This window comes from Cervus elaphus, chromosome 31 (assembly GCF_910594005.1).
Source record: "Cervus elaphus chromosome 31, mCerEla1.1, whole genome shotgun sequence".
NCBI classification, from domain to species: Eukaryota; Metazoa; Chordata; class Mammalia; order Artiodactyla; family Cervidae; genus Cervus; species Cervus elaphus.
The window spans coordinates 38,590,405-38,598,872 of record NC_057845.1 but is presented as its reverse complement, the minus strand read 5'-3'; the positions used below and the strand labels follow the sequence as shown (position 1 = coordinate 38,598,872).

At 39.7% G+C, this 8,468-nt stretch overlaps 1 pseudogene across 1 annotated transcript; it reads right to left on the bottom strand.

Annotated features, from left to right (window-relative positions):
* Positions 1–805: 805 nt before the first annotated feature.
* On the bottom strand, positions 806–2,353 carry LOC122687387 (annotated as a pseudogene). The gene has a single exon (XR_006339134.1). The product of XR_006339134.1 is annotated as an elongation factor 1-alpha 1-like (transcript).
* Between the last annotated feature and the right edge of the window lie 6,115 nt (positions 2,354–8,468).

Genomic DNA, 8,468 nt, shown 5'->3' with positions numbered 1-8,468 from the left:
GGAAGAGAGCATGGCAACCCACTCCAGTATACTTGACTGGAGAAACTCCATAGACAGAGGAGCCTGGAGGGTTACAGTCCATAGGGTCACAAAGAGTCGGACATGATTGAAGTGACTCACCAGGGCCATAGGCTCTAACGGCATGATGGATAATGCAGTGTCGTGAGTAAAGACAGATGCTGAAGCTGAAGCTCCAATATTTGGCCACCTCATGCAAAGAATTGACTCATTGAAAAAGATCCTGTTGCTGAAAAAGATTGAAGGCAGGAGGAGAAGGGGACGACTGAAGATGAGATGGTTGGATGGCATCACTGGCTCGATGGACATGAGTTTGAGCAAACTCTGGGAGTTGGTGATGGACAGGGAAGCCTGGTGTGCTGCAGTCCGTGGGGTTGCAGAGTCGGACATGGCTGACTGACTGAACTGAATTGGAGTAAAGATGAAAGAGGCATTAAACAAATGGAGTTAGAAAAAGTTAGAAAAAAATGCAAGAGGGATATATATGGTTTAAATACATAGGTTCCATAAAGCCATGGAATCATTAGTAATCATACGGCTGGTATTTTTTTCTCACAATATGAGACAAGAAATTAGCCAGGACTGTCACATTTGACAATAAAGAACCCAGGGGGACCTCAATCTGAGCAAGAGGAGATGGTACCTGGACCCTGTGGAGATTCTTTCCATGCACTTATTGGACAATAAATCAACTCGGAAGTAACTATGCTCTACTTATTATTCTAAATTATCACTGATAAATTATCATATCTCACATAGGCCCATGGATTCAATAACACACTTTTTCTTTTTCTCATTAAACTTTTTTTTAATGGGTCTCAAATTCTGTGACAGATTTTTAGTCAAGTTGTTTTCATTAAGAAGTACTGATTTTAAAAACTAATAACTTAAACTGCCACACACAAAACATATGGTCCACAAAACATTCTCCTTTCTTTCTGAAGGTTTTACGATGCACTGTGATCATTAACCAGTCTTTTACTATTAAACTTAAGTGGCCAATTGAGACAAACAGTTTTGAGACCGTTCTTCCACCACTGATTAAGACTGGGGTGGCAGGTATTGGGAATAATATTCATTTAGTCTTCTGAGCTTTCTGGGCAGACTTGGTGACCTTGCCAGCTCCAGCTGCCTTCTTGTCCACCACGTTGATGACACCCACAGCAACTGTCTGTCTCATGTCACACACAGCAAACTGGCCCAGGGGAGGATAGTCAGAGAAGCTCTTGACACACACACATGGGCTTGCTAAGAACCATATCAACGATGGCAGCATCACCTGATTTCAGGAATTTAGGGCCATCTTTCAGCTTTTTGCCAGAACAACAATCAATCTTCTCCTTCAGCTCAGCAAACTTGCAAGCAATGTGAGCTGTGTGACGGTCCAGCATAGGTGCATATCCAGCGCTGATTTGGCCTGGATGGTTCAAAATAATCCCCTGGGCTGTGAAGCCAGCTGCTTCCACTGGTGGGTCACTTTTGCTGTCACCAGCCACATTGTGACAGCCACGCAACGAACATCTTTGACAGACACGTCCTTGACATTGAAGCCCAGATTGTCCCCAGGAAGGGCTTCACCAAATGCTTCATGGTGCGTTTCTACAGACTTCACTTCAGTTGATACATTGACCGGAGCAAAGATGATCACCAGGCCAGGTTTGAGAACACTAACCTCCACACGACCCACAGAGACAGTACCAATGCCACCAATTTTATAGACATCCTGGAGAGGCAAACGCAAGGGTTTGTCAGTTGAGTGAATTGGTGGCAGGATGCAACCCAGGGCTTCAAGCAGGATGACTCCACTGGCATTGCCATTTTTACAGGAGACTTTCCATCCCTTGAACCATGGAAGGTTCGCACTTGGCTCCAGCATGTTGTCACCATTCCAGCCAGAAATTGGCACACATGCTACTGTGTTGGGGTTGTCACCAATTTTCTTAATGTAGGTGCTGACTCCCTTAACAATTTCCTCATATCTCTGCTGGCTGTAGAGTAGCTCAGTGGAATCCATTTTGTTAACTCCAACAATTAGCTGTTTCACACCCGGAGTGTAAGCCAGAAGGGCATGCTCATGGGTCTGCCCATTCTTGGAGATACTGGCTTCAAATGCACCAACACCAGCAGCAACAATCAGGACAGCACAGTCAGCCTGGGATGTGCCTGTAATCATATTTTTTATGAAGTCTCTGTGTCCTGGGTCATCAATGATAGTAACATAGTATTTGCTGTCCTCAAATTTCCACAGGGAGATATCAATGGTGATACCATGCTCTCATTCAGCTTTCAGTTAGTCCAAGACCCAGGCCTACTTGAAGGAGCCCTTTCCTATCTCGGCAGCCCCCTTCGCGAACTTTTCAATTGTTCTCTCTTTTTTTTTTTTTTCATGTTTTATTTTTATTTATTTATTTATTTTCATGTATTTATATTAGTTGGAGGCTAATTACTTTACAATATTGTAGTGGTTTTTGCCATACATTGACATGAATCAGCCATGGATTTACATGTGTTTCCCATCCCGATCCCCCCTCCCGCCTCCCTCCCCACCCCATCTCTTTGGGTCTTCCCAGTGCACCAGCCCTGAGCACTTATCTCATGCATCCAACCTGGCCTGGTGATCTGTTTCACCCTTGATAGTATACTTGTTTCAATGATATTCTCTCAGAACATCCTACCCTCACCTTCTCCCACAGAGTCCAAAAATCTGTTCTGTACATCTGTGTCTCTTTTTCTGTTTTGCATATACGGTTATCGTTACCATCTTTTAAAATTCCATATATATGCATTAGTATACTGTATTTGTGTTTATCTTTCTGGCTTACTTCACTCTGTATAATGGGCTCCAGTTTCATCCATCTCATTAGAACTGAATCAAATGAATTCTTTTTAATGGCTGAGTAATATTCCATAGTGTATATGTACCATAGCTTCCTTATCCATTCGTCTGCTGATGGACATCAAGGTTGCTTCCATGTCCTGGCAATTATTCAATTGTTCTCTTGATCCCGCCACATTCATAGATCAGATAGCTAGTCATGGTAGACGTCCCTGAATCTACATGCCCAATGACAACGATGTTGTTGTGGGTTTTCCTTTCCCATTTTTGCTTAGGTGTAACTGTGGTTTTCATGACACCTGTGTCCTGGCGGCAAACCTGTTGCCAAAAAGCTCAATAACACAATTATAGTCCAATTGTTTAAATAGATAAGGGCCCCACAAAAGTATTTCCCTGGGTCTCTTTTTTTTCCAACAGTGGCTATGACTAGAATTCATTCCCATGGACACACCTGATTACAAGGGTGAATGGAAATGTAGTTTTTAAAGTACTAAGTCAAGCAAGAATAGAAAGCATTTGTGTGGAGTGTATGTGTGTGCACGGCTAGCAATTCTATTACTGAGAGTTAGATGACGAATATGAACATGTAAGTTATCGAGTATGTTACAGTGTAAAATGTGCTTTAAAGAAAAAGTTGAAATGAGAGATGGGAATGTCTAATCTATGTTAAACTCTTAATAACGCTTTATAGTGGTAGTAAAGCCATGTTCATCATAAGATTAGTTTTGATCTCATTTTGCCCATAATGGATTATTTTCTTATCTTCATATAAACTTGTGTCTCTAATGAATTATTCTCTTCTTTGCTTACTTAATTTCAATGCATTGTTTAGAGTCCAGGACAATTAGCATTTATTCAATTGAGCTCTCTTTTCTCACTGATTATTCCCTCTAGTTTTTCTGAGCACTTTTGTTTATGATTTAGCTATTCTGCCTACCTCATTCTGTACTGCATCACACCAAATAGTGCATATTTCTTGAAGATAGGATTCATCACTTACTTTTTAATCTCTGAATCCCATAATGCTTACTGTTGACTTCAGTTTAGGAAGTCCTCTACAAATGTTTGCTGAATTGACTTTTAGACCTGTTCACCTTGAAAAGGTGGGGCTTCCCAGGTGGTGCTAGTGGTAAAGAACCTGCCTGCCAATACAAGAGAAATAAGAGATGTGGGTTCGATCCCTGGGTCCGGAAGATCCCCTGGAGGAGGACACAGCCACTCACTCCAGTATTCTTGTCTGGAGAATCCATGGACAGAGGAGGAGGCTGGCAGGCTATAGTCCATAGGGTCACACAGAGTCACACATGACTAAAGCAACTTAGCGCCACACAGCACAGTGCCTTGGAAAGGCAGCAAAGGCTCAGCTGTTAGCGAGCAACTGTGTCTCAGGAAAATTCATACAATTGAGTTTTGGGTGTTTTGTTGCAAAGATACAAATTGTTTAGGGTGAACTAATTTGAAATATTTCTTAATTGTCAGCTACCATGGAGTTAGCCAAGAAAAATTAATTTTTAATTTTTAATCCTTGTTTTTCAAAGGCCTTTGCATGTAGGATTAACTGAATATAAAAAAAAGAAAACCATAGAGAAAGAATACAGCAATTTTTTATAGGTATTTTTCAGATGCTTAGTACATCATGGTGTATTATCAGCCTGCCCCATTACTTTAAATCACTAAACAGCCATTAACATTTTAATAAAATAAAATGTCCCTGTCTATCTACAAATAAAATTGCTGGGGAATTTATAAGGTACTTGAATTCTGATTTAGGAAAATTGATTTCAAAATGCCAAAATGATCACAAATCTTATAAAAAGTATTAAGAGACACAGGGATGGGGATGGGAGCCTATCTGGTGAACGAGGAAGAAATTTCAGGTAAATAACTGGAAAACTCATTTTCAAACCCTTTAACCAGGACTGAATATAGAAGTTGTGACAGAGGCTTGAGGACCATGGGACAGCTAGAAATTCTGACTCTTTCCCTTTTCCTCAGCTTTCCCTATCAACTACAACTGGTGAAAGGGAAGGGGCATTAGCACTTAATCTGTAATTCCTGATGTCACAGGACACATAGTAGCTGACCCAGAGGGTGGTGTTCCCCAAGATGGGACCTACAGTTTCAAAATTAATGGCAAACTGGCCCACATTGGAAATTTCTTGGTAAGTTACCAAAAATCTCTCAGATGCAGCAAATTGCACTTTGACTCCAAGTATCGGAGGGTTTACTTGGAGCGATGCACACAAGCCCTCTAATCCTAAAACAGAACTTCTCTGAAATATTTTACAGGGTATTCAATAGAATTTGGTCCATTGGTGAACTTAGATCACAGTTAACAGGAGCACCATCCTTTCCTTGACTAACTTCTGCATTTACCATATTTTATTCAAATTGTTATTATATTATTAATCTATTTCCTTAAAGGGCGAGAGCATTGAAGTATTACCACTCTATTCCCTTGTTTGATGAAGACTATGAAATGCTTTTTCCTTCTATCATCTCATCCTTAAATTATTGGCTATAGTATGACTACAACATGGACCCTGATGCAAATTTTCTCTATTACTTGGGAAGCCTACAATGCTCCATACTCATTAGAATGTTTGATATTCCAAATAGCAGTCAGTACTGAGTCTCTTATCAGTCAGTACTGATAACTTCCAAGTTCAGCCCCTTCATTATCTCTGCTAAACATTTGGTTTCTCAGCTTGGTGCTATATGCCTGGCATTTGTTTCTTTCCTTTTACAGCTATACGAAGTTTGTATGCATACCCAGAGACCTGCTAGAGCAGACCTCTTTTGAAAGAACAATAAAGTAAATAAATTCACATTGATCTTTTTATACCATATGCAATGTACCATCTTAAGGTTGAAAGAATAAGCAAGATCATAGACAGATACATCTTTTGAATTTCATGTTTATGAAATATGAAGACTGTGGCTTAGGGGGAGTGGTAAAATAGGTGAAGAGGTGGGGCCTGATAAAGAAGGCTGTTTAAAAAAGTAGGGCTGGGGCTTCCTTGGTGGCTCAAGAGTATAGACAGTAGCCCCCAGTCACCACAACTAGAGAAAGGTCAACATAGCAGCAAAGACTCACACAGCCAAAACTAAATAAACAAATACAATCATAATAAAAAAAATAAAGAAAGTAGGACTGGAGAAAGACTTGGAGAAGACACTGGTCAGCTGGTGAACAAAAGATGGGTGTGACTTCTACAGTAGCAGAGGACTAGAGGAGGGCCAGTTTACCTACAAAATCTCTATGTTACTCCTGAGCTAGCAAGGAAATGTAACGTTTGAAGCTACATTTACTGAGCTAAAAGTGAAAAAAATAGAACAGAAACAAAAATCTTTGAGTTATATACTCCCTCTTTTTTTAGTGGGAAAAAGATCAAAATATTACAAAGAGCAGAAATATTTACAGTAAAAAATATCAATAACTTGACCTAATGGAGACTCAAGTGCATATTTGCATTGTATAGATTAATAAAGTTTACAGTCACTGTCCAGAAAAAAAAAATATCATAACCTGGACCAGATAGTTTATTTTGCCAAAGATGCTATATTTATTTTCAAATATATCTTTTTCTTGTGATTGCTACTAAAAACTGGCTTAAAATGCAGCATAATTTACCATGTAATAAAAATATTGCCCCTCACTACCCAGTTACTTTTCAATGATATTTTGCTAGAAAATTGTATCTACAAGTGCACATCTGAAAGAGATGGTTAATTCAATTGCATCTGTTTCAGGCTGTGGACCTCTTTGCCTGGAACTTCCTAAAAATGGACATTTGAAATACTGTTCATTGTATTTCAAAATTAATGTTAGTTAAAATATTTTGTTAAAATTTCAAGCCAGTTCTGTAGTATGAACTCATAGAAAAATTCACTTTTATTTTCTATTTCTTATTTCTGCTTCTGCTGCTGCTAAGTCGCTTCACTCGTGTCCAACTCTGTGCGACCCCATAGATGGCAATCCACCAGGCTCTCCATCCCTGGGATTCTCCAGGCAAGAACACTGGAGTGGGTTGCCATTTCCCTCTTCATATAGTACTAAATGTGTAATTTTGTATGTATTCCCCAAAAAAGGCACTAATTTAACACTTACTAAATTTGTACTAGTCTGGCTGACATTAGGTTGGTGCAAACATAACTGCAGTTTCAGATTGTGAACTTTAAATCATTATAACGAGGCTCAAACACATTTTTATTAATCACAATAGGAACCATTACAATCAACACATTTCTGCCAATGTGAAATAAATTTATTTATTCCTGTAGGATAAAAATCTGTGCTTCAGGATTCGACAGACTCTTGGAAAGCATTTTCTGCCTCCTGCCATTTGTGGAAGCATTTTCCCTGCAAAGAGTTGTCAAGATGCTTGAAGAAGTGGTAGTCAATTGGTGAGTGGTCTGGTTAATATGGCGGAGAAGGTAAAATTTCACAGCCCAATTCGATCAACTTTTGAAGCATTGGTTGTGCTATGTGCAGTCGGGCATTGTCATGGGGAAGAACTGGGCCCGTACTATTGACCAACGCCATCCGCAGAGGTTGCAGTTTTCAGTGTATCTCATTGATCTGTGGAGCATACTTCTCAGCTGTAATGGTTTCCCTGGGGTTCAGAAAGCTGTAGTTGATCAGACTTGCAGCAGACCACCAAGCAGTGACCGTGTGTGAGTCTGATGCACCTTTGGCTTTGGGAAGTGCTTTGGAGCTTCTTAGTCCAACCACTGAGCTGGTCGTTGCTGGTTACCAAAAATCCACTTTTTATCGCATGTCACAATCTGATCTAGAAATGGTTTATTGTTTTTGTATAGAATAAGAGAAGATAAAATGATAATTTTTTTGAGGTTTCTGTCAGCTCATGAGGCACCCACTTATTGAGCTTTTCCACCTTTTCAATTTGCTTCAAATGCTGGGTTCTTTGGGATCTTCTCTTGTGGTTATGAGAGGATCAACCTCGATGACCCTTTCAGTTGGTCACTGTCAACTTCCAGTGGCTGGCCACAATGCTCCTCATCTTCAAGTCTCTCATCCCCTTTGCAAAAACTTGAACCACCACAGCACTGTACGTTCATTAGCAGTTTCTGGGCCAAACGCGTTATTGATGTTCTGAGTTGTCTCTGCTGCTTTATGATCCATTTGAACTCAAATAAGAAAATTGCTCAAATTTGCTTTTTGTCTAACTTCATTTCCTTAGTCTAAAATAAATATAAAATAAGTAGCAAGTAATAAGTCATTAGAAAAAAAAACATAAAGCAAGAAATGTGCATTAAAATGAGGTATAACATAACCATATTTATTCATGAATGTATTACAATATCAAAAGGCAAAGTTCAACAATTCAAAACTGCAATTACTTTTGCATCAACCTAATAAATACTTCCCAGGTGATGCTAATGGTTAAGAACCCACCTGCCAGTGCAGGAGACATAAGAGATGTGGGTTCAATCCCTGGGTCAGAAATAACCCCTGGAGAAGGGAATGGCAACCCATTCCAGTATTCTTGCCTGGCGAATCCCATGGACAGAGAAGCCTGGCAGGCAATAGTCCATAGAGTTACAAAGAGTCAGACAAGACTGAAGTGACTTAGCACACAATAAATTCTTA